This window comes from Adiantum capillus-veneris, chromosome 19 (genome assembly GCF_014529385.1).
Source record: "Adiantum capillus-veneris isolate H3 chromosome 19, ASM1452938v2, whole genome shotgun sequence".
Lineage (NCBI taxonomy): Eukaryota > Viridiplantae > Streptophyta > Polypodiopsida > Polypodiales > Pteridaceae > Adiantum > Adiantum capillus-veneris.
Genome location: NC_140949.1, coordinates 102,753,580 through 102,780,994, shown reverse-complemented (window position 1 = coordinate 102,780,994; position 27,415 = coordinate 102,753,580). Strand labels below are relative to the sequence as shown.

The 27,415-nt window shown below is 44.1% G+C and overlaps 1 protein-coding gene and 1 pseudogene across 4 annotated transcripts in view; one reads left to right on the top strand and one right to left on the bottom strand.

Annotated features, from left to right (window-relative positions):
• The window catches only part of LOC147434569 (mitochondrial outer membrane protein porin of 36 kDa-like), a 73,666-nt gene that overhangs the window by 15,847 nt on the left and 30,404 nt on the right, over positions 1-27,415 (bottom strand). The window lies entirely within an intron of this gene.
• On the top strand, positions 1,601-27,413 carry LOC147434570 (uncharacterized; annotated as a pseudogene).

Below are 27,415 nucleotides of genomic sequence, written 5' to 3'. Positions count from 1 at the left end.
TCACAATAGATTTGCACTCGCCCGACGGAGTTCCGTGCCTAGAGATATTGGCCCCAAAGACTGGCGTCCCTTTCGGTATTTCTTTTTGTATTAATCAATTCAAAGTACAAGAGAGTGGGTCGGAATTCATTCTGAGACTCTGCGTCCAGATGCTCTGAGAAGTGAGGCCCTCACCACTAATTTAAAGGTTACAAGGGATGACCAAAAGCAGAGCCCCAAAAGCTTCAAATCAAAAGCAATTGCTCTCTCTCTCTCACAGAGAGTCAAAACTTGAAAGCAAAAGCATTCTCTCTCTCTCTCTCTCTCTCTCTCTCTCTCTCTCTCTCTCTCTCTCTCTCTCTCTCTCTCTCTCTCTCATTGCGTAGAGAAAAAGCAAGATTCGCGTCGCTCATCATTATTAAAAAAAAATGGCCTTCACGATTTCCATAAAATTAGGGTTTGCAGGAACTTTAGGATTTCTGGCAAAAATTAGGGTTTCTGCTATCCGTCCCACGTCATCACTTTGTGACATTATCCCAGACTTGGATAGTTGATTCCAATGCTTCATTTCATGTGACTCCTATTCAGGAGTGCTTTTCTACTTTTCTTGCAAGCAGCCATGGCCATGTTTACCTTGGAAACAATCATGTATGTTCCATTGAGGGTATTGGCACCGTGCATCTTTCTATAGATGGCACAAATTAACTTGTCTTGCATGATGTTAGATATGTGCCAGGAATAAAGAAGAGTTTGCTTACTGTTGGTCAAATGGATATGCATGGTTACAGCATTTTGTTTGAGAGAGGATCATGGAAGATGACAAAAGGCTCAAGGCTGATTGTAAAAGGTACAAAGAAAGGGACACTTTACTGCTTGCATGGAAAGGCCTTGTTGGGAAAATTTATTGCTTTGGTTGAAATAAACTCACATATGGAGTTGTGGCATAAGAGGCTTGGCTATATGAGCCAAAAAGGCCTTACTAAGCTTTGTAATTTGAACAAGCTGATGCTAAAGGCACAAAGCTTGATTTTTGTCATGAATGTCAATATGGCAAGCAAGTGAAAAGTTCTTATTACTCCCGTGTCTCTCACAAATCTAATGTGCTTGATCTTGTACATTCTGATGTTTGTAGCATGCCCACTAAATCTATGGGGGGTGCACATTATTTTGTCTTTTTCATTGATGATAATTCTAGAAAAATCTGGGTTCATTTGCTCAAATCTAAGAATGAAGCCTTTGCTGCGTTTTTCATGCATTTGTGACCACCCAGACAGGTAAAAAGCTGAAATGCTTACGTACGGATAATGGAGGTGAGTTCACAAGTGGTGAATTTAACAAATTTTGTGAAAATTTGGGCATTAGGAGGGAGCTTACGGTTTCATACAGCCCCTCTTCTAATGCTATGGCTGAAAGATACAATAGGACTTTATGTGAAAGGGTGAGATGCATGTTGTCCACAACTAATCTCCCTCATGGATTTTGGGAAGAAGCTCTAAAAACTGCATTGCATATATGTAATCGATCCCCTCACATGTCTTTGAAAGGTGACATCCCTGAAGAGGTTTAGTATGGTGAACCTGCTTCATATGATCACTTACGCGTCTTTGGTTGCGAAGCGTTTATGCATGTAAGACCTGAGTTGAGAAGTAAGTTGGATGCAAAGTCCATTAAAGGCCTCTTAATGGAAACGGTGAAGAAGGTGAAATGGGCTACAGAATTTAGTTACCTCAGCTCAAAAAAGTTGTACGCAGCCGGGATGTTGTTTTTAATGAGGCAAGGCTGCTTAAAAACAATTGTGCCTCTAATGGTGACCATAAAAAGGTCCAATTTCAGCTTGTACAGCCACCTATTAGGCCTAATTTTGACCATCAGGATGCACCACATATGGCTCAAAATGTTGATGAACCAGTGGTGTTTGAGCCAGATGATGTTGGACAGCAAAATGAGGCTCCTGAAGGGCATGTGCAGCCACATAACAATGTGGAAAACAGGGCTGAAAATGATGTATAGCAACCCTTTGTTGATGATATCATTGTTAAACCTGATGTAGACCCATTTCCAGATAATGTTGATCATTAGATGAGGCGTTCTACTCGTCCAAGGCGGAATGTGAGTAGATATGATCCCTCTTTGCATTATATTATGTTGACAAATGAAGGGGAGCCTCTCACTTATAAAGAGGCTAAGACATATGAGTCAAGCAGTAAGTGGGAGCTTGCAATGCAAGAGGAAATGAAATCCTTGTATGCAAATGATACTTGGGATCTTGTGCCATTGCCTAAAGGGAGAAAGGCTCTTCTTAACAAATGGGTATGCAAGATTAAGATTGTGGATGAAAAACCCAAGTACAAGGCAAGATTGGTTGCAAAAGGATATGCACAGAAAGAAGGAATTGATTTTCAAGAAATCTTTTCTCCTGTTGTAAAGCTTACAACTTTACGTGTCCTTTTTGCTCTCGTTGCGATGCTTGATTTGGAATTGAATCAAATGGATGTAAAGACAGTGTTTTTGCATGTGACATTGAAGAGGACATATACATGAAACAACCTGAAGGTTTTGTAGTTCCTACACGTGAGGAACTTGTATGCAAACTGAAAAGGGCTTTGTATGGTTTGAGACAATCATCACGGCAATGGTATAAGAAGTTTGACACTTTTATGCTGACTCAAGGCTTTAAACGCGACCATGCAGATCATTGTTTGTATACGAAAAGGGATGAAGATGGTAGTCCCAAAATACTTGTTCTCTATGTTGATGACATGCTGCTTGCCGGAAAACACAAAACTAGTCTTGATGCTCTGAAACGTAAGCTAAATTCAGCATTTGCTATGAAGGATTTGGGTGATGCAGAGCATATTTTGGGCATGCGTATTAAAAGAGATAGAAAGCTGAAATTGTTGTTTTTATCTCAAAAAGGTACATGGCAAAAGTACTTGACAAGTTTAATATGGCTGATGCTAAGCCTCTTGGAGTACCTTTACCTCCATACACTAAACTTAGCAAAGCAGATTACCCAAAGGATGAGGTGGCATTGAAAGCAGTGAAGGGAATCCCATATGCATCAGGCTTCAGCTTGGGGTTCTCTTATGTATGCTATGGTTGCCACTCGTCCCGACATTGCTTATGCAGTGGGAGTTGTTGATCATTACATGTCGAATCCTGGCAAAGCGCATTGGGAAGCTGTCAAATGCATTTTGAGATATTTGAAAGGTACACAATCGAAGTGTATTTGTTATGGAAAAAGTGATATTGTGATGCAGACATGGCAGGTGACATGGATACTAGAAAATCTACCAGTGGAGATGTATTTGCCATTGCTGGTGGTGCAGTCTCTTGGTGTTCTAGGTTGCAAAAATTGTGGCATTGAGTACTATTGAGGCTGAATATATTTCAGCCACAGAGGCTTCAAAGAAGGCCATTTGGTTGGGCAGACTTGCAAAAGAACTTGACATGCGTGCTCATACACCCGTGTTGGGTTGTGATAGCCACAGTGCTGTCTATTTAGCCAAAAATGCCATGTTTCATGCACGTACCAAACACACAGATGTGCGGTACCACTTCATTTGTCAGGTATTGGAGGATGGTCTCGTCACCTTCACTAAGACCCATGCACAGATAACCCTGCAGATGTTCTCACCAAGAGTCTTGCTAAGGCTCAACATGAGCAATTGCATACAGCTAGTGGGAGTTGGTTAACTTAAAGGCGTCATTTATGCCTTTAAGTGGGAGGTTGTTGGGTTTAAGGCCTAAATAACCCCGTTTTGAACATTTTTATACTTTGTGAACCTGGACACGTTTTTTGAAAGTCACTTATAATAAAAGTGGGAAAACCCAAAACTCACTTATTGAGTTTCCCCCAAAAACGTGAGCTCTCTCTCTCTCTCTCTCCCTGCTTCGATCCCTAACACTTCCTCTCTGCTGCACTCCGCCTCCTGCTTCTTGTCCCAATCATGCACTACATCGCGACGCGCACCTACCGGTACCCTCTGCTTCGCGCTTTCACCTTCTGCCAACCGCACGTTGCACCCTGGGGTGGGATGTTGTGGCTCAGAGCGACGTGGAGGATGGGAAGTGCAATCTCTCACCATGTGCCCAAACTGATGGCATCTAAGACCCTGATCCGGGCGACCAGTTGTGACCAACCTCTATAGACAGACCTCCTCTATGGTGGGATCGCGAAGTCATACTACATCCGGGAAATGGGTGTCCCCAGGTTCATAGACCTGTATCCGTGGTGCGCGGATCTCTATAGCCAATGAACCTGGTATAACCAAGACCCACCTAGAGGCTACACCAGTAACACAACTAGAAAGATTGACTGGGAGCAATGGAAAGGAAAGAGTGACAAAAAAACAAGAATCCTTTGATTGCGATCAAACTCCTGAACATCAAAGTCTCGCGTCCAACGCTCTAAAACCAACACCCGAGTCCCTGCAACAATAAAAGAGCGACTATAGACAGACTCAACGGTCATCTGAAAACTGCACCTCAAAAATTTCATGGCCTAGCATGATGAGCTCCAAGATGGTGCCTTAAGAGCCGTCGAGGGCAGACTAAGCCACTCTCAAACAGTGCCGCGTAAAGGGGAGAGGCCCACCATGTGCCCAACTAGTGTCCGGCCTAGGGTAATTTCTGGTGGCCGTCTCAATATCGAAGAGGTCCTCCGTAGTCAAGTTGTATGTCCACGTGAAGGGTGCGAGGACAGTCCTTGTGATGCTCACTGCAGGTGTGGTGGCTGCCACCCTAATCTATTAACATGGAGAAGAAATCATTTTCAGTTGCTATGAAGACGAAAACGCCACCGGTTCAGCAACCTTTGTCGACACCCTCACATTGGGAGAATTACCAACTCCAAGAACTCAAGAAAGTGCAGAATGAGCTTTGCTCTTCTGAAAGCAAACATCCCATACCCCCAAAGTAGTTATCTACTTTTTTTTTTTTGGGAAAAAGTCAGGGCTGTATATTACTGAGTACAATATAATCCCCAGCGGATGCCAAAATAGCCTATCACGTGGGGTGTACAAGCTGAATGTAAGGAGGAGAGAAACTAAAGTGACAACTCAACTAAAACAATCTCATGGTGGTCAGTGTGACGAGTGGAGGAGAAACCATCGAGGAGGGGCATAATGCCACGTAATCTATCCACCTGTAAGTGTGAAGAAGAGTGTGGACCGTGCCCAACGACGAAGGAAGGCAAATCGGCGAGCCTCAGCGATAAGTAGTTATCTACTTATCAATAGTTATCTACTTATCTCCCCCTTTTTTTGGAATTTGTCAATTTGAGCTTTTAGGAGTAGTAACAGCCACAATGTAAAAACGGTAATCTCATGACCATGAAGCTCTGAGATACTGTGAACTACCTTTTTTTGTTTTTCTTTTGTTTTGCTGACACCTGAGGAGGTACCTATTGTACGTTGATTGGTCCCATGTCGATTTCGACCTTTTGATGGACGTTAATAGACTCTCTCTCTCTCTCTCTCTCTCTCTCTCTCTCTCTCTCTCTCTCTCTCTCTCTCTCTCTCTCTCTCTCTCTCTCTCTCTCGAGCAACTCTTGCCAAGGCAACAGAACCGATGACTAAGTTAACTTAGGCAACTAATGCAATCCAAAAACAAGATAGAGCACAGAACTTGCAGCTTGGGGTTACAGACAGCCAAACTGGTCATAGCCGACCAAGGGCATCCAAGGAAGATCTTAGGTTCTCTCTCCACAAATTTTATTGAAATCTAGACCTCTTGGAGACCTTTAGCGAGGTCGCACAAACCAGGTGAACAAGTGTGTTGGGTGAGCAGCAAAAGCACTAAGCACCCTCAACTTGTCACTCTGTCACGAGGACGTGGCAACTGCTAATTTTAGTTGTTGGTTTCTTTCCAATGGGTTTTGTTTTATTTTTGAGACCCTCTTCTTGAAGTAGCAAACGGTCGGACATTGTATGGCCAAAGTGAACGGTAGTTTCACCAGCAGATAGGTAGTGGTCGGCACTGGGATTCGTACGGTAAGAGGATGTCTAGGCTCAGAGCAAGATCATATAGGTCCCCCCGTTGCACTTAGCAAGTTGGTGGATACTAGGAAGTGAACTCAATAAAGGCCTAAAGTCAAGGTGTGATTACCAACAGAAAGTATCCGACAGTTGGGCCACATTGCACTCTTGGATGCAGTCCCAATGAGGATAGATGGTCAAATGACCAGTGGGAGCCCAACAGAATCATTTCCTAAAATCTAGGGAACTACTATTTTGGGCCATGAAATCTGTTCGCGTCATTAGCTTCAGAATGACAAGGGGAACATTTTAGTAGTCTGCTGCAAAGTCAATTGATGCACCAGTTGAGAGATTTTAAAGCGGGAAGCCCAATGCAGGGAAACTTGCATGTATGAGTGCCAAGTGGCACTTTTTGGTCAATTTACCAAGTTTGGGAGAACAGAACCCGTAACTGACATTTAGGAGCAGTTTTGGAGGCTGATAACTGTGATTTTCAACCATTTCTTTGCATTTTTTAGCTTCCCATGACTTTACCTTGGACCAAGAAGCTCATTTTCAGCATTGGAAGGCATCAGATGCGTGTTTACAAGGCTGTTTTGCTGCGTTTTCAACGATACGCAGTTTTTGGCAGCCATGGAAAGCTTTCCCTTTTTGCATCTATTTGTTCACAGATGCATTACAGGTTAAGGGCAGAAGAGGGGGCGCTCGATTTATGTTGGGGGGATGCCTCATTGAGAATCTGCCACAGGTTAAGAGCTATGGAGTGCTTCCTTTCCCTCTATGTACAGTGTGGTGCCAGGAGTGATGCCCTGCACGCTACACACTGCTCTCTCTCTCCCCTACGTACAGTTATGTGATGCCCCACAAGAGGGATTTTCATTTGACTGATGTACAGTTGTGTGGTTTCATGCTTTTGTGCTGAGGCAAGAGCCTCCTTGAGCAGGAACAGGGGTAGCTAACTGCTACTCCAAAGCAAGCACTGGTGAGGGTCACAACCTCACCGTACAGGTGCGTTTTCAGCGCTGTTATGCGCTGTAAATTGATTGTTTTTCAGCCATAGGGACGCCAGAACCATTGGGAATAGTGCCCCACTGGTAGAGGACAGTTAGGGGACTGTTTGGGGCTGAAAATAGGGCAAAACTAGTAAATACAGCATGCTGAATTTACTGTTTTTGGGCAGGAATCATAGGGTTTATGCCAGTGGAAGTGAGTTCCAGCAGGGGAATTGGTTTCGGGCAAGTTTTGGGACTGTTACGCTGCCGAAATTTGGCCAAATCAAGTGGTATCTAGTTGGATATAGACAAAGGATTCCCAAGACTCTACTTTGTAATTTACCCTCTTAAAGAATAAAGAAATACCGAAAGGGGCGCCAAATTTGGAGCCTACACGTTGTCCACGTCTGCTCGGAGCATTCTAGCTTCCGAGCCGTGTGTGTGCTGAAGTGTTAATTCCCGTCGCAGGTTCTTTTTGCAAAGTGCTTTGTGTGTGTGTCTAAAGTAAAGAATTTCGGGTGAGAGCCAACGCCTACCGCCCCACAGGCCGGTTTCATGGTTCCATTGCCGGGACTTCAATCACTTTTTCCTCAAAGAGTGAGCCCCGGTTGTTTTGGGTAAAGACACAGAGTACAGGAACGCAAGATTACACTATGGCCGACAAAGGGAAGGGCGTTATGGAAGAGGGTTCCTCTTCACAGGACAAACAGGAAATTCCGCATGTACGCCCTGCTAAAAAGTGATCAAATTAGGGCTGATTTTCTGCTGCGTTTTAGGGTTTGCAAGTATGAACCAAGATGAGATAGGGAGAGGTCTCACGGTGGTAGATTGGACACTAGATCTGCTACGGGAGTGATGTGGGTCTGCCAGGTGACACGCTGCTTGCCGATTCTCTGAGGCGATTGCTTGGATTCTTTGACGCATCGATAAATCATCGTGAAATTTGAGCTTATTTGGTCGTGGGTGGTACGTCACAATGTTGTGGAATTATGCTCGTTTGCAGAGGCAAGAGCCTCTTGCACAAGTAAAAAGTTAAGGGACAGGTTGCAAGATGCTATGTGGTGAAGTTCAAGAACCATCCACCTATGGATGCAAAGTGGATAGAAGAGCATGAACTGTCAGAGTCGCCAAATGTATTGCAGCTTTACCTTGAGGCCTTTGGGTTACAACCTACGTATGCCCCAACCCAATGTCTGCAAAGGAGGGGTAATGATAGAGCTAGCACATCAAATGTGATGAGCGCACGGCGGTGTGTGCAAGTGATAGAGCACGCGAAAGATGTGCAGTGTGTGCAGAGAGGGGTGGCGAAAGCCAGCAGGAGAGGAAGCGCTAGCAGAACGATGAGGGAGAGAGAGAGAGCTCACGTTTTTGGGGAAAACTCAATAAGTGAGTTTTGGGTTTTCCCACTTTTATTATAAGTGACCTTTAAAAAATGTGTCCAGGTTCAATATGAGCCGAGACAAAGTATAAAAATGTACAAAAAGGGGTTATTTAGGCCTTTAACCCAACAACCTCCCACTTAAAAGCATAAATGACGACTTTAAGTTAACCAACTCCCACCAGCTGTATGCAATGCTCATGTTGAGCCTTAGCAAGACTCTTGGTGAGAACATCTTCAGGGTTATCTTGTGTGTGAATCTTAGTCAAAGTGACTAGACCATCCTCCAATACCTGTCATATGAAGTGGTATCGCACATCAATGTGCGATGTCCGTGCATGAAACATGGCATTCTTGGCCAAATAGACAGCACTTTGGCTATCACATCCCAAGACAGGAGTACTAGCAGGCATACCAAGCTCTTTGACAAGTCTACCCAACCATATGGCCTCTTTAGAAGCCTCAGTGGCTGAAATATATTCAACCTCAGTAGTACTCAATGCCACAATTTTCTGCAGTCGTGAACACCAAGAGACAGCACCACCAGCAATAGCAAACACATAGCCACTAGTGGACTTCCTGGAATCCAAGTCACCTGCCATATCTGCATCAGAATAGCCCTGCAACTTCAAGTCACTTTTGCCATAACAGATACACTTTGATTGTGTATCTTTCAAATATCTCAGAATGCATTTGACAGCTTCCCAATGCGCTTTGCCAGGATTCGACATGTATCGACTAACAACTCCCACCGCATGGGCAATGTCAGGACAAGTGGCAACCATAGCATACATAAGAGAACCACAAGCTGATGCGTAAGGGATTCCCTTCATAGCATTCACTACCACGTCATCCTTTGGGCAATCGGCTTTGCTAAGTTTTGTGTGTGGAGGTAAAGGTACTCCAAGTGACTTAGCTTCAGCCATGTTAAACCTGTCAAGTACTTTAGCAACGTACTTTTCTTGAGATAAGAAAAGCAATTTCAGCTTTCTATCTCTCTTGATTCTCATGCCCAAGATGTGCTCAACATCACCCAAATCCTTCATTGCAAAAGCTAAATTCAGCTGACGTTTAAGAGCATCAATGGTAGACTTATGCTTCCCAGCAATCAACATATCATCTACATATAGCACAAGGATTATAGGACTTCCATCATTATCCTTCTTTGTATACAAACAATGGCCTGAATGGCTGCGTTTAAAGACTTGAGACAACATAAAAGTATCAAACTTTTTGTACCACTCACGTGATGACTGCCTCAAACCATACAGTGCCCTTCTTAGTTTGCATACAAGTTCCTTTCTATCAAGAACTACAAAACCCTCAGGTTGCTTCATGTAGATATCTTCATCAATGTCACCATGAAGAAAAGTTGTTTTTACATCCATTTGATTCAATTCTAAGTCAAGCACTGCAGCAAGAGCAAAAAGGACACGCAATGTCGTAAGCTTTACAACAAGAGAAAAGATCTCTTGAAAATCAATCCCCTCTTTCTGTGCATACCCTTTGGCAACTAACCTTGCTTTATACTTAGGCTTTCCATCAACACATTTGACCTTGTAAACCCATTTGTTAGGAAGAGCCTTTCTTCCTTTAGGCAATGGCACAAGATCATTGTTTGCATGCAAAGATTTGATTTCCTCTTGCATCGCAAGCTCCCACTTATTGCTTAACTCACATGATTTTGCCTCTTTATATGTAAGAGGCTCACCCTCATCTGTCAACATAACATGATGCAAAGAGGGGTCAAAGCGTTGTATCAACCGTCTGACACAAGTAGACCTGCGTACCCAATGATCTACATTCTCAGGCGCAGGTTCTACATCAAGAGGCAACTCATTTTCAGCATGCTCAAGCTGCTGAAAATCATTTTCAGCCATGACAGGTGGTTGTCCATCCTCATTTGGAGCATCTAAATCATGTCCTACCTCTTCTGGCTCAAGGTTAACCGGCTGATTATCAATTTCAGCTTGCGGTAATGCATCCTGAGGCTCTTTTTCAACATCAATAAGTGGCAAGAGAGGCTGAAATTTGACCGATTTCTTGTCAATTTCAGAAGATGTAGCATTTTTTCAGCAATTTAGCCTCATTGAACACTACATCTCGGCTGCGTACTACCCTCTTAAACTGAGGCAACCATATCTTGTAGCCCATTTCACCCTCTTCCCCATAACCTAGGAAGAGTCCTTGGATGGACTTGGCATCTAGCTTTGTCCTCAAGTCATTACGAACATGGACAAAAGCCTCACAGCCAAACACTCTCAAATGATCATAAGAGGCAGGTTTGCCAAACCAAACCTCCTCTGGAATGTCATTTTTCAGCGTACTGTTAGGAGAGCGATTGCATACATGAACTGTAGTTTTCAAAGCCTCTCCCCAAAACCCATGAGGGAGATTAGCCGTGGACAACATGCAACACACTCTCTCACATAAAGTACGGTTATCATAGTAACAGGGAATGGCAGTTTTCATGACTCCGTGCCCCGTTCCGTATTCCCATTTCCCGTTTCGAACCCCGTTTCGTGTTACGAACGTGAGTGCTCTAAACAGGGAATGGCAAATTCATGGGCGTTCCCGTTCCCCGTTCCGCGTTCCGACTGCCGTTCCTGGTAACTATGACGGTTATACCTCTCAGCCACACCATTAGAAGATGGATTATAAGGGGCTGTCAACTCCCTTTTAATCCCATATTCTTCGCAATAACGTTGAAATTCAGCAGACGTGTACTCCCCCCATTGTCAGATCTCAGACATTTAAGCTTACTACTCTTTTGCGTGGTCACAAAAGCATGAAACCTCTTAAATGCATTAAATGTCTCACTCTTATTCTTTAACAAATATGCCCAACCTTTCCTAGTGCAATCATCGATGAATGTAACAAAGTATAATGCACCACCAAAAGACTTAACAGGCATTGAACATACATCGGAGTGAATTAAATCAAGAGCATTAGCTTTGCGTGAGACACCATAATAATAAGAAGACTTCTTTTGTTTACCATACAAACAATCGTTACAAAAATCTAACTTGGTGCCCTTTACATCAACCCTCTTCAAAGAGGAGAGCACATCAAGTCCATTCTGGCTCATATGGCCAAGTCTTTTGTGCAACAACTCCAAATGAGAAGCAACTTCGGCCACTGCAAGAAACTTGCCAGGCAAAGCTTTGCCATGTAAATAGTACAATGTACCACTCTTGCATCCCTTCACAATGAGCATTGATCCCTTAAGCAACTTCCATGAACCCCCAACAAAAATGGTTGTATAACCATGTGCATCCATCTGGCCAACAGACAATAGACTCTTCGTGATGCCTGGTACATACCTTACATCTTTAAGCATAAACTCTTGGCCATTGTTTAGTGCCAAGCGCACAGTGCCTATTCCTTCAATGTCACAAGCATGGTTATCCCCAACGTAAACATTGCCATACTTGCCTGCATGATAAGAAGCAAAACACTCCACAGATTTGAGTCACATAAAAAGAGGCACCCGAGTCTACTATCCAAGACTGTGTAAGGCCATCATTTGCACTTAGCAATGTATCAATGACATCTCTACGTGAGATAAGCATGTCTTCTGCATTTGCTACAACAAAATCTGAGGGGCATGAAGCTGCAACCAAGATCTCCTCACTGTCGGATAACTCTCTGATAACCACACTAGAGGATACATTGACAGTCTCTGAATCCTTGGAGGAGGTACCTGCTGATTTTTCCCCTTTCTTATCCTTTGTCTTCTTCTTCTCCTGTGATTCCTTCTTTCTTTCCTGCTCTTTCTTGAAATACCTGCAATCTGGCTTCTTATGGCCTTTTCTGCCACACTGGTAACAAGTCACATCCTTATCCCTAGACTTGCTTTTGCTCCTGTTTTGAGTCTTGGTACCTGTATTTTGCTTCTGACTTCTGCCTCTCGCATTGTAAGCAGAATTGCCACCTTCCCCACCACTAGACTCGCGTCTAATTTCCTCATTTAAGATGGAGCCTCGCACTCCATCATATGTGAGGTTGGGGCTATTACTCAAAGAAACCACAAGCGTTTCCCAAGAGTCTGGCAAAGTCATCAACAAAAATATGGCTTTCAACTTGTCATCAAAAGGTTAAAGCCCAGTATCCTGTAGCTGACTCATAACACTGGTGAAAGCACTTAAGTGCTCAGAAGCCGACTTGGCTTCGTCAAGCATCATGTTCACCAGTTTGCGCATCAAATGCACTTGATTCACAGGGGTGGCATTCTCATAAGTGGCCTTCAACTTATGCCAAATTGCATGTGCAGTGTCCAAGCCCTTTATGTCCACCAGAATGTCATCGGTCACAGCCATTTTGATATAGGCCTTTGCCCTCTTGTTGAGCTTGGCCCAATCCTCATCCGGCATATCCTCAGGCTTTACAGCCAAAAGAGCATCCTCACAATCCTTGAGAAACAAAATCCCTTGCATCCTATCCTGCCATAGGTCGAAACCTGTACCGTCAAATCGCTTGATTTCCATCAAGCTCTTGGCATCAGACGACGAGGAAGTAGAGACCATTTGCATGGATAAAAATGCAACAGAAAGTGTCTACACAAAATCTATAAATTTTCAGTGATCACAATGTACCGCACTTTGCATACAATGTGCTGAAAATTTCAACAATTAACAAGTATCCCCAATGCGTACTTGCATAAACCCACAAAAGGCGTACATAAACCTCAATTTGTGTACATAAAAACAATCCAATTCTGAATTTTTTACAAATTTACTGTTTTGGCGCATCAATTTGCATCAAATGGACCTGTTTTGAATGGGAAAAGCAAGGGGCATTCACAGGAATTGATTTAGAACACCTACGTTTTGCTGATTTGACCTGTAATTTTCTGGCTTTTACCTATTTTGACCTAATTTCAGCCTGTTTTAGGCTGTTTTGGGAACCCTAATCACCTAGGTAACACCGGAAGCAAGGGGCTTCGCGATGAAAGCGGAAATTTGACGCGCGAGAAGCCTTTCGCCTGCTGTCCAGCCACCTGCGCAAAGCTTCTGAAACCCTAATCTGGCTCTGATAACAGTTGATGAGCGCGCAGCGGTGTGTGCAAGTGATAGAGCACGCGAAGATGTGCAATGTGTGTGCAAAGAGGGGTGGCGAAAGCCAATAGGAGAGGAAGCGCTAGCAGAACGATGAGGGAGAGAGAGAGAGAGCTCACGTTTTTGGAAAAAACTCAATAAGTGAGTTTTGGGTTTTCCGACTTTTATTATAAGTGACCTTTAAAAAATGTGTCCAAAGTATAAAAATGTACAAAAAGGGGTTATTTAGGTCTTTAACCCAACAAAATGTACTCATGGATTCAGTGCAACAGCAGTGTACAATTTGACAAAAGTATGAAGGTCTCATTAAGTCCTTTGTACATATGTTTTGACAAGTCTTTCTTGCGGATACATGCGATGATAAAAGGGTGCTTACCACACAAGATCATCTATGCATGTATTTATAGTATGCAATCGAGGACGTTCGTGATTTCAAGAGGGGGGTATGTCACGAGGACGTGGCAACTGCTAATTTTAGTAGTTGGTTTCTTTCCAATGGGTTTTGTTTTATTTTTGAGACCCTCTTCTTTAAGTAGCAAACGGTCCGACATTGTATGGCCAAAGTGAACGGTAGTTTCACCCGCAGATGGGTAGTGGTCGGCACTGGAATTCGTATGGTAAGAGGATGTCTAGGCTCAGGGCAAGATCATATAGGTCCCCCCGTCGCACTTAGCAAGTTGGTGGATACTAGGAAGTGAACTCAATAAAGGCCTAAAGTCAAGGTGTGACTACCAACAGAAAGTATCCGACAGCTGGGCCACATTGCACTTTTGGATGCGCTCCCAATGAGGATAGATGGTCAGATGACCAGTGGGAGCCCAACGGAATCATTTCCTAAAATCTAGGGAACTGCTATTTTGGGCCATGAAATCTGTTCACGGCCATGGAAATCTTTCCCTTTTTGCATCTATTTGTTCACAGATGCATTACAGGTTAAGGGCAGAAGAGGGGGCGCTCGATTTATGTTGGGGGGATGCTTCATTGAGAATCTGCCACAGGTTAAGAGCTATGGAGTGCTTCCTTTCCCTCTATGTACAATGGGGTGCCAGGAGTGATGCCCTGCACGCTACACACTGCTCTCTCTCTCCCCTACGTGCAGTTATGTGATGCCCCACAAGAGGGCTTTTCATTTGACTGATGTACAGCTGTGTGGTTTCATGCTTTTGTGTTGAGGCAAGAGCCTCCTTGCGCAGAAACAGGGGTAGCTAACTGCTACTCCAAAGCAGGCATTGGTGAGGGTCATAACCTCACCGTACAGGTGCGTTTTCAGCGCTGTTATGCGCTGTAAATTGACTGTTTTTCAGCCATACGGACGCCACAACCATTGGGAATAGTGCCCCACTGGCAGAGGACGGTTAGGGGACTGTTTGGGGCTGAAAACAGGGCAAAAACCAGTAAATACAGCGGGCTGAATTTACTGTTTTTGGGCAGGAATCAAAGGGTTTATGCCAGTGGAAGTGAGTTCCAGCAGGGGAATTGGTTTCGGGAAAGTTTTGGGACTGTTACGCTACCGAAATTTGGCCAAATCAAGTGGTATCTAGTTGGATATAGACAAAGGATTCGCAGGACTCTACTTTGTAATTTACCCTCTTAAAGAATAAAGAAATACCGAAAGGGGCGCCAATTTTGGGGCCTACAGGTTGTCGGCGTCTGCTCGGAGCATTCTAGCTTCCGAGCCGTGTGTGTGCTTAAGTGTTAATTCCCGTCGCAGGTTTTTTTTGCAAAGTGCTTTGTGTGTGTGTCTAAAGAAAAGAATTTCGGGTGAAAGCCAACGCCTGCCGCCCCACGGGCCGGTTTCACACTCTCTCTTGCTCAACAAGGCGTGCAAAGATTAGGGTTCACAAACAGGCGACGCGCAACGGTTAGGGTTCGCGTATAAGCGTGCTACGTCTATCTATCTATATGTCGATCCATCCATATATATATATATATATATATAGCAACCATTTCGCTTAGCTTCTACTCCCTTCAATGCGAGACAAGGCGTTGGGGCAATGGAGAAGAGTCAAATCGATTGTGCACATTATGCTCTTTGCAAGTTCGAGAGTCTGAGTACCACACACTACTAGAGTGCTCAGCTTTTGGTCACATCCGAACTTGCTTCCCTTACATTTTTAGCTATGACTTAGATCTACACAGTTTCCTCTCTCAGCCACAGTGTGGGCTCTCCATTGTGGCTCTCATCACCACAATTTTGGAGCATTGAGAATCTGTCACAAAGCGAGCACCATGTGCCAAGAGAAAAGAACAGATTGAACAGACTTTTAGCACTTCAATTTCAACTGAACTGAAAGAGAGAGACGTCACACGACACGGAGTGGCAAAATCCTACCCCTGAGAGTATTGGCCCCAAACCTTGGCGCCCCTTTCGGTATTTCTTTATATTGCATCAACGCAGTACAAGCCGGTACTCCACGCTCTGCGCCTTCTGCCAGAAGAGTGTCAGAGAATGAGCCATAGCCTCATATATTTAAAGGCCCTTGGCCTATGAAAAGCAGTTTACATCAAAAGCCTTCAAACTGGAGAGAAATTGGCCCAAAAGCAGATGCCCAAAAGCTGCCAACGCAAAAGCAGAATTTCGTACCGCTCTGCCATGTCAGCACTCGATGTAAAGCGCAAAAATCCGTACAATTGTGCAATGTCAACATGTCAACGTAAAATCCAAAATACCGTACAAGTTGTCAACACGAGTTCCAAGAATTCATACAGCTACCACGTCATCTTCTCTGTGCGTGTGTGTGTGGGCTTCCTTTATTTTACTGTCTTTGACACTTGGGCCCCATCGAACGAAGTCTCGTAAGTTGGTGGGAACTCTTCTTTAAAAATAGGCCACTCGTCAAGACTTTGTAAGTCTGTAAAACTTCTTCTTCTTCTTCTTAGGGTTTTGGCCCCTTGGCCGGCTAAAGGTTGGCTCCGGTCTTCAGTGGCTTGACACGTCAACAATTTGTGACATCCCCCCTTCTTGAAAGAAAGTAACCGTCCGCAATTACAACATATCTGCAAAACAACTTAAGTTAGCTCAAACATTTCTGAGGGTCCTTCCGACAGACAATCAATTTGCTCTTTTTTTGTTAAGGAGTTGGCTTCTCCTTTCGTCCAGATCGGAACTCTTGATATTCCGCCGTAGTAGAATCAGCCATCACACCCAAACCGCACTCATCTTCCACGGGTGTCTTGATGCACTAAAATTACATACGCATGCAATCTCATCCAATTAAAAATACTGAGTGGTTGGCACATCACAATGCAACACAAATGCTCACATATGCATGTTACAAGACATATAAACATAAAGTCGCCGATGAACACTCCCCCCGCAAATAACCATCCAGGTCCGGGCCATCAGCTATTCAACAACTCCCTCATCACTCCTCCCACAAATAACCTAATAAGGTCCGGGCCATGAGATATAGAGGCCTTTTACAATCAAACGCACCCGCAACCTGCGTCGTTTGGAGGTCCTGAGAGTAACGACTGGTCAGACTTCTTAATACTTTCCTCGTAAATAACCACAAGGATCCGGGCCATGAATTAAAACAGCACTTACGAATAGCCACAAGGTTTCGAGCCATGAGTATGAACAAGCATTCTCAAACATCATTTCTCACTACTCCACCCGAGAGTAAAATCACCAATCATTGAAACCAATATTAAAACCAGAGTTGAACAATTCAAAACGGCACCAAGACAAATTCAAAACAGATACCATCCGTTTCAAACAAACTCCAAATAGGATCACCAAACAAGTTCTCAAACAGAACTCAAACGTATAAAGCAATCTCGACATCAGCAAAGCTCGAAAAGTCGATTGACTTTCCATCTTAAACCTGCACCAAAAAAATTAGGGTTAGGTTCCTTCCATAAGGTCGTAGTCGACCGCAACATGATCCACAAACTCTTGAATCGTCGAAACAAGCCTCGACAAGCGATGTTCCTATGGCGGTGATGGTAGTCCCAAGACCTGGCAATCACATCAAACCTCCAAGGTTTTTAGCTCGAAAAGAGACACCTACTTTGAGATGTAGAGAAATTTCAAGTTATAATCTGCTAGGGTTTCATGGCAAGCATTTCAGGATACCCCACTCTGCCAAAAGTTGCACTCCGAGGGAAGATGTCAGAAACCATATAACTTCGGGCAAAGATTTTCTTGAAAGCTTGCCAAGTCCTTGGAGTGTGCAGCTTGGTAGCTATACACTTCCACCACTATATGGCATTGCCTCTGAGAAAAACAACAGCTCGAAACAAATATTGGAACCCTCTCTTGCAAGTGATCTTTATGGCTTGTGCTCTGTAAGACATGAGCAATGAAGACATGAGCGCGCCCGATGCGCGATGAAGTAAGGGTGGGAGTGGCTACTAAGTCCGATGTCGGGACTCGAAGATACTTCAAATAAAATTCCAATGCTCTGCTTTGCTCTCTCTGCTCTTTTGTAGGAGTTTCAATAAAGCACACGCCTGATGCTTTGATACCACTGTCACAAGACGGGGACCATGTGCCAATAGAAAAGAACAGAGTGAACAGACTTTTAGCACTTCAATAACAACTGAACTGAAAGAGAGACGTCACACCACACGGAGTTGTAGCGAAATTCCACCCCATAGAGTATTGGCACCAAACCTTGGCACCCCTTTCGGTATTTCTTTATATGGCATCAGCACAGTACAAGTCGGCACTCCACGCTCTGCACCTTCTCCCAAAAGAGTGTCAGAGAATGAGCCCTAGCCTCACGCCTTTGGACTATGAGAAGCAGTTTACATGAAAAGCCTTCAAAATTAACAGAAATTAGCCCAAAAGCAGATGCCTAAAAGCTGCTAGCACAAAAGTAAAATTCCGTATAACTCTGCCATGTCAACAGTCAACGTAAAACGCGAAAATCCGTACAATTGTGCCACGTCAACATGTCAACGTGAAATCCTCGAAATATGTACAGATTGTCTGCACAAATTTCAAGAATCCGTACAATTGCCACATCATCTTCTTCGTGCGCGTGTGTCTGGGGGCTTCCTTTATTTTAATGTCTTTATGTCACTTAAGCCCCATCGAACGTGTAACGGACTTCGACACTCCAAGTCAAGAATCAACCGCGACAGCACCAAATAACCACTTCAAAACAATTCACTGATCACAACAGATTTGCACTCGCCCGGCGGAGTTCCGTGCCTAGAGATATTGGCCCCAAAGACTGGCACCCCTTTCGGTATTTCTTTTTATATTAATCAGATCAAAGTACAAGAGTGTGGCTAGGGTTTCACTCTCAGACTCTGCGTCCAGATGCCATGAGAAGTGAAGCCCTCACCACTTATTTTAAGATACAAGGGATGCCCAAAAGCAGAGCCCCAAAAGCTTTTAAAATAAAAAGCATCAGTTCTCTCTCAAGTCTTTTCCCTTTTTTTATAAAAAGAGAAATTCGCGTCGCACATAATTTATTTTATTTATTTATTTATTTTAAATTCAACCTCTGCGATTTTCGGAAATTAGGGTTTTTGGCAAAAATTAGGAGTTGCAGGAATTTAAGGGTTTCTGGCAAAAATTAGGGTTTTTGTTGTCCGCCACGTCATCACTTTGACATACCCCCCTCTTGAAAGCATTGTCATCGATAGCGATTACACCTGCAAAACCGACAAAAGTCATAAACCGTCTTAGCAGACACTGACTGTTAGTACCTACGTACTAGGAACACACATCTAGCACATGTACAAAATCGACAGTCACATCACACGACATCACAGGACATCAACAGAGATCACAGGACATCACATGACATTCAACATTCATTCGGATCTTAGACCATGATTTATCGGTAATATAGCTAGCAATCACATCTAGGTCAAATCGGGACCTCATCGATGTCAGATTGACAAACCCCTATTGCAACCATGTCTATTCGAGATCAATCAGACCAAAATGCTACAGTCATTTCGGCTATCGGTTCTTGCACTCACAAGAAGCCAAGAACAAATCAGTAACATTATCAGGAATTCCATTTCATAAAGTCATCCAGCAGAATACTGTCAACTCTCAGTATCCCTGAAGCTCAAAGAGACATCAGTGAATTTAGTATCAAAATCAAGGCATCTATTGACAAAGGAGCAGATTAACTCCCCTCTTGTGCATCCCACTGCACCAGATCTTCGGCCAAGCTGAATTTCTGGGTTCCGTTTGCAGTAGACTATGCTAAACCAAAACATCGAGGTAAAGTTTCACAATCCGAGGAGTATCTGCTAGGTCCTCCTCCTCCATCCACTTCGCAGCAAATGCAGGAAAATCTTGAACTTAACCAAGAACCGCCTTCGGACTTTACCTTTCTTCGTATCATTATGTGCCAAAATCTGTTCAGGAACAAGGATCTCCTCGTTTTCTTCCACTTCGGGTTGCTCATCAGGCTCCCCATCATCAGGCACATCACCCTTAACAGGTTTCAAGAGACTCACATGCAATGGATTGTAAATCCTCCAAGTATCTGGCAGTTTCAATTGGAAGGAGACATCATTTATCTTGTCAGTGATTTGGAAAGGTCCGTAGTATCGCATACTAAGCTTTGGAATAAGCCTCTCCTTTCCCTTTTTCTTTCGTAGGCGTGCCTTCTCAAAACGTAAGAGCACCCAATCATCCTCCTTCAATTTCAAGTCGCGACGATGGCGATCCGCTGGCTTTTTCTGTCGTTCTTGAGACTCCTGCAAAGTCTCGCGAGCCTTGGCAAAAGCTGTATTCCAAATCTCGCGAATATTCATCCGCTTCTAATATCTAATCTTTCGTGCTAAGGAAGGATGGAACCTTCGCAACACTTTCAACAATCTCACATGGCGTCTTCCCCGTCGAAGAGTGTATCGTGTTATTGTAGGAAAATTCCACCAAAGGTAAGTTCTTTTCCCATTGAGTCTTTTGATCCGAGATACAAGACTTCAATAAATCTAAAACTACTGAATTGGCAATCTAAGATTGCCGTCAGTCTGCAAGTGGAACCATGACGAGAACTGCAACCGCGTGCCAATGTTCTCCCAAATTGCCTTCCAAAACAAACTCATAAATCTAGGGTCTCTGTCGGAGACAATCATCTTAGACGTGCCATGTAATCGGAAAATCATCGTGATCATTCTGTGTAATCGGGAAATCAAAAATGAAATCCATTTCAATACTTTCCCAGGGGCGTGTGGGTATGGGTAAAAGGGTGTAACAATCCCTGTGTCTTATGCCTGTCAAACTTGACCTTCTGGCATACTGCGCACAACTCTTCCACGTCCTTTTTGAGTCATGGCCAAAAGAAGTATCTCTCTACCCCTTTCATGGTGGTAGCAATGCCGCGGTGACCGTAAAAGGTGGACAGTGGCATTCAGTCATAACCTTATCCCTCAACGGTTGTGTCACGCACAATATAGTCTTTCTCATCAAGTAGTCTTCCCGAAGGGAGTATCCCGCTACTGTCTCCCCATCCCGTATCCGTGTGAAAATATCTGCAAAATCTGTATCTGTGGCATATCGATCGACCATATCCTCGAAGCTCCTATGATGTATCATGGAAATAGCCAGAACCAACGGTTTCCGAGACAAAGCTTCTACCACCACATTCCTCTGTCCCTGCACATGGACAATCTGGAAGTGGAAATGTGACAAGATGTTCGCCCACCGCATCTGTTTTTCCGAAAGCTGCTTCTGTAACAAGAAGTAGCGCAAACTCTGATGGTCTGTAAAGATAGTAAAATCCGCTCCGAGTAGGTAATGCTGCCACTGAGTAAGAGCATGGATAACCGCCAGAAGCTCTTTCTCATAGATCTGTGTTGTCATCCCCGGCCTAGTGAACAAATGGCCTTCTTGCATCAAGACCACACCCAAACTACGACCACAAGCATCACAATAGACTTCAAATGACTTCTGCAAGTCCGGTAAAGTCAAAATAGGTCCCGTAGTCAATTTCTCTTTCAATGTCCGAAAGGTAGTCACCTCTATGGGTCCCCACGAAAAAGGTACTCCTTTCTGTGTCAAGGTATGCAAAGGGGAAGCAACCTCTGCAAACTTTCGTATGAACCGCCTTTAGTACGAACACAGTCCCAAGAAGCTTCTAACTTCATGGACATTCCTCAAATCAGGCCAATCACGGATAGTCTCCATCTTGGCCGGGTCCATTTGCACTCCTGCTCTGCTGACACAATGTGTCCCAAAAAGTGTATCTCTGGAAGCCAAAATTCACTTTTCTTTGCATTAATCACTAACGTGTGATCTCGTAATGCCTGAAAGACTTGAAGCAGATGATCTCTGTGTTCTGCCTCATTCTTGGAGAAAACAATGATGTCGTCAAAGAAAGTGCCAACAAATAGTTTGTACTCTCGAAAAATCCTGTCCATCATCCGGTTAAATGTCGCAGGAGCATTGGATAAGCCAAAAGGCATCACCAGAAACTCAAATAACCCAAAAGTTGTCCGAAAAGCTGTCTTGTAGACATCTCCAGGTGCTATCCTGATCTGATGATATTCACTCTTCAACTCAATCCTGCTAAAGCACGAGGATCCCTGTAACCTGTCGAGTATATCATTGATCCTAAGAATCGAAAATCTTTTCTTGATGGTGATTTCGTTGAAAGTGCTACAATCGATGCACATTCTCCAAGATCCGTCTTTCTTCAAAACCAACAACACTAGAGAGCAATACGGTGAAGTACTAGGCTGGACAAGACCCTTTTCCAAGAGGTCTTTCACTTGGTTCATAAATCTCTTCATTCTGTAGTCGGCTCACACGGTAAGGTGGCCGATTCGGTGGCGTGCTTCCAGGTATCAGATCAATGGTATGATCTTCAGGCCCTCTCAAAAGCAATCGGCATGAGTGTGGAGAAAAATCTTGGCGTTCTTTAGATCAGGTCAAAACATATTCAACCTTTATCCATCGTTCAATTCTCTCCCAAAAGAATGAGTAAGAAACTGCAGTTCATCAAGTACAATCTCTAAGCCCTTCATTTATCAAAGTCGCTTTCTCGGTCCGGTAGTCAACCACGGCGTAGTACTTGTGGTACCAAGGGATCCTAAGTAGAACGTCACTCGCGTGCCTTGAACACCCCTGTCATTGCAAACAAAGTTTGCCAATGCTCGGTGTAATGGAAACATCCCATCCAGGTGCCAATCGAACTACCTCCGCCTGTGGCGTCAGTCTGTCGAGCGTGATTTCAAATCAAGCAGCCAATTCCAAGTGAAAAGAAGTTGGCCTTGGTTCCTTCCTGATCCTTCACTTTGCCCCAAAAGCGGCAAAGTTTGTACTTTCATTCATTAGATTCGGTGCAAGTCCCACGCCATGTGGTACGAGTTCTGCTTTTCTATCTGCCTTTTCTGCCACGTTCCTCAGCTGCTCTCGAACTCTCAAGCCTGTCGTCGTTCTTATCATTCTGTTCTTTCTGTGCCTTTTTGGGGCACTTCGCAGAGATATGTCCATGTTCCCCGCATCCAAAGCACTTCCCCTCTCTAATGAAGCGAGCTTTCTCCTGAGGAGTAGGCTTGGGTCGTGCATCCTTTTTCTCTAGGTTGCTCTTTTTCCTTCTACTTTCATTCCCAGAAGTCTGTTCGGCTCGTTAGCCTCATCTGTGGGGTAGGTCAGACTGCCAGAGTGAATGGCAAAGCCCCGCTTCGCATGACTCATCAACTCCTAAATAGAAGCTGACTTCTATTCCAAGCAGTGATCTCGGATCTCTGTAGGTAGACCCAAGGTCAACCGCTTAATCTGTTTTTTGAACGAGATCTTCTTGAATGAAGAGGCGGGTAGAAAAGAGCTCCAATATCTTTCACGATAAGCATTGATTTTATCTTTCTTGGTCATCCGAAGATGGTTCCAAGCAGCTCGTATATCTCATTCATATTCTTGTGTCAACCAAGAAGAAATAAAAAGCTTAAATTTCAGCCATTTAACTGGCGCAATCTTGTTTAAAAGAAGCGAGGACGACTAAGTACGAGCATTCCTCTTAAAGTAAGAGGCAGCTCTTCGAATCTTTTGAGTGCTCTGAATAGCGTCCTCCCGCGAAAGCGATGTCAAACTGCTGTACAAAAGACAAAGCCTTCGAAGCATCTGAGTATCCTGAAAAGATATCAAACTTGATCAAGTGGCCACCTTCCTTAAACTCTCGGACTTTCTTGCTTTTATCTTCGAGAAAGTCATACTGGTTGGCTTTGTAAAAATTCTTCTTGTTCGCATAAAAGTTTCCATTGTCAGAGTCTGAACTGTCCGTAGACGAGTCCTCTGTAGAAGTGTCACTCACTGGGCGAGACTTAGACTTCCTTGCCTTTTTATCAAACTTGATCGAGTGGCCACCTTCCTTTAAACTCTCGGACTTTCTTGCTTTTATCTTCGAGAAAGTCATACTGGTTGGCTTTGTAAAAATTCTTCTTGTTCGCATAAAAGTTTCCATTGTCAGAGTCTGAACTGTCCGTAGACGAGTCCTCTGTAGAAGTGTCACTCATTGGGCGAGACTTAGACTTCCTTACCTTTTTCTTGCCCTTTCCGAAGCGTTGTTTCTTGCTTCGCTTTTTGCTTTTTCTATCTTCTTCTCTCGAGTTTGAAGATCTAGAAGAACTGTCAAAAGAAGAAGAAGAACTGGGTAGGTCTTCAAACTTGACGCGCTTCTTCAATTTCTTTGCCTTGTCAAATGTCGTCCGACGACCCAAATATCCCGGGAAGTCAGTGCCTTTCTTCTGCTTTTTCCCGTGCTTTTTGCCTTTCTTTTGCACGTCGAAAAGCTGAGCAATCTGTGCATCAACCACGTCCTCGAGTTCCTTTTCCGTATATTTCTTGGAGGCAGAAGGTTTCTTGAGAGCGGGTTTCGAGAGTGGTGTTGTGGTTCTTTGCCACTCCATTGCCTGAAGCCATAGGTGCCGCGGAAAAAAAAATCGGGGATCGGATTTCCCGTAGAAGAGAAATCGACCGTGCTTTGATACCACTGTAGCAGACTTGGACACTCCAAGTTAAGAATCAACCGCGACAGCACCAAATAACCACTTCAAAACAATTCACAAATCACAGTAGATTTGCAGTGGCCCGGCGGAGTTCCGTGCCTAGAGATATTGGCCCCAAAGACTGGTGCCCCTTTCGTTTTTTCTTTTTATATTAATCAGATCAAAGTACAAGAGTGTCACTAGGGTTTCACTCTCAGACTCTGCGTCCAGATGCTCTGAAAAGTGAAGCCCTCACCACTTATTTAAAGATACAAGGGATGCCCAAAAGCAGAGCCCCAAAAGCTTTTAAAATAAAAAGCATCAGTTCTCTCTCTCTTAGAGAGTCTTTTCTCTTTTTTCATAAAAAAAGCAAAATTCGCGTCGTTTTTTTTTTTTTTTATTATTTTTTTAAATTTCAGCCTTCATGATTTCCGAAAATTAGGGTTTCTGGTAAAATGTAGGGTTTGTAGGAATTTTAGGGTTTTTGGCAAAAATTAGAGTTCCTATTGTCCGCCACGTCATCACTTTGTGACAGAACGGGGTCTCATAAGTTGGTGGAAACTCTTCTTTAAAAATAGGCCACTCCTCAAGACTTTGTAAGTCTCTCAAAATTCTTCTTCTTCTTCTTCTTAGGGTTTTGGCCCCTAGGCCGGGATCTGAAGGTTGGCTCCGTTCTTCAGTGGCTTGACACTTCAACAGTTTGTGACATCCCCCCTTCTTGAAAGAAAGTAACCGTCCGCGATTACAACATATTTGTAAAACAACTTAGGTTAGCTCAAAAAAATTTTGAGGGTCATTCTGTTAGAGGATGCTCTGAAGAGTGAGGCCCTTAGGGCTTATTTATTCTTACAAGGGATGCCCAAAAGCAGTTAAACTCAAAAGCAAATTGTTCCATAAGCAATGATCCCAAAATCTGCCAGCAAAAAGCACCAGCGTGATTTACGAAAATCCGTACAACTGCCACGTGAACAGTCAACACAAAACACGGATATCCGTACAGTTTGCCATGTCATCATGTCGATGTGAAATCTGGGTGTCCGTACAATTCTGCCACGTCATCACACCATACAACATGCCACGCCACCATGTTGCCACACCATTTGTTCGTACTGTTGTCCGAGCAGTCCTGCCACGTCATCATTTTGTGACAAGTTCACTCCACTGTCGAGGTGAAACAGGGTTGCCCACTATCTCCTACACTATTTGGTATGTATGTGGATGAGGTTTCAGACTACATTGAGAGAGATGGTGACAGAGGTGCCTAGTTGGACTGACATGGATTCCACTATTGTTATATGCTGATGATAGTGTTAATTTCTGGCTCTCCAGAGGGGATGCAACGTCACTTGGATGCGTTGCACAAGTTTGCTTATGATAGTGGTTTGTCTCTCAACCTTGGCAAAACCATGCTTTAAGTTGTTTAACACCACCCCACAGTGGATTAGGAGATCAGCATCGACATTAGCATAGGGTCATAAGACAGTGGAAGTATACAGATGCTTACACTTATTTGGGGGTGATCTTTGCTAGGCCTATATTTTTGTTGAGGAGAGCAGCAGAGACTAGATTGACCAAAGCATATGCAGCATTGGGTGGATTAGAGAGGATGTGTTCACAGATCCAGTTTCAAGAGCCTCGGACGAAGCTCTAGATTTTTGACACTCTAGTGGCTTCTGCATTGTTATACGGAGTTCAGCTATGCGTGGGGAAGGAAAGTCCGCACTGATGGATGGGGAGATATGGAGAAGCCTCTGGTCTCTATGATTGCACGGCTTATTAGAGCCAAGGCTTCAGTAGCACATGACATTATTTGAGCAGAGCTAGCTGCCCCCCCCATAGCCGTTGAGGCGCTTATCGTTTCCCACTAACAGATATTCCCAGAGACAGATTTGTGGTGAGGCCTAGATACATAGACACCCACGAGATACGGTGTGCTATTGGCCAAATACACACATCTTCACACCAGCTGCGGGTTGAGACTGGCGGATACATCGGAGTGTCAACAGAGGCCAGGACATGTCCCCTATGTCATACGAAGGCTAAGACAAAGTTGCACTATGTATGCCATTGCCCGGCTTACTATGAGATACGAGGTCACTTCCATTGCTTGTTCAAAGAGGGTTTTGGACCGCTTTCTAGAGTCATGGGGTATGAGGACCAGAGATGTCTGGGATTGTCATACTGGAGCTACGAAGACACAGAGAGAGCTAGTTGAGAGGTGAGGCTAGCCAGTCTAGAGACACATCACACACTTCTTCTGTAGAGCGGATATTGTGCAACCAGAGGTGTAATAACCACAGCAGAGCTCATACTCTCCTCACACCAAAGGCACCCTGATCGACAGAGCGACTGAGCTCGGGAGATCCAGGCACCCAGTACATGACATCAGCGGAGACTACATCAACCGATTCGGGTCACCCTGGCCCGATATCCAAGACGCCCGATCAGAATACTGACCATGGAGGCGACCGATGATGGACTTCTTGTGATCCTGATGGGGATTGTATATCATGCTCACTCTTGTATCTGCCCTTGTATCACTTCAATCTCATCCCTGTATCAGCCTTTGTATCAGATATTGTATGAGCGCCCCCCCCCCCCCCCCCCCCCCCAAAACCCCCACTTACCATCTAGTAGGTAGGGATTTTTGATATTTTTTTCAGCACCCCACTTTTTATCTTTTGTACCCAGACATTGTACTAGATTCCACCATGTTGTAGCTTTGTGGTCTCATAGGTCGTTTTGGCCTTTAATATTGCATTTCATCTCTCTCTCTCTCTCTCTCTCTCTCTCTCTCTCTCTCTCTCTCTCTCTCTCTCTCTCTCTCTCTCTCTCTCTCTCTCTACACACCATACACCCCCGTGAGGGGAGACTATGTATCACTTTGAGGTCCCATGGGTCATTTCTGGCCCCCCGCGGACGTTAATACCAAATCAAATCAAATCTCTCTCTCATGCAAGCGAGTAGCCCACTCACACGTAAAGAAAGCTTTCCACGTGCATGTGCACGTAGAAAAGACAAGAATATATGCACACACAAATGTACTCAAGTCTCACATAGAGACACAAACATGCTAGAGATGTAAAAATGTTTTCAACAGGTAATCAAGTCTTGTGATGACTAAAT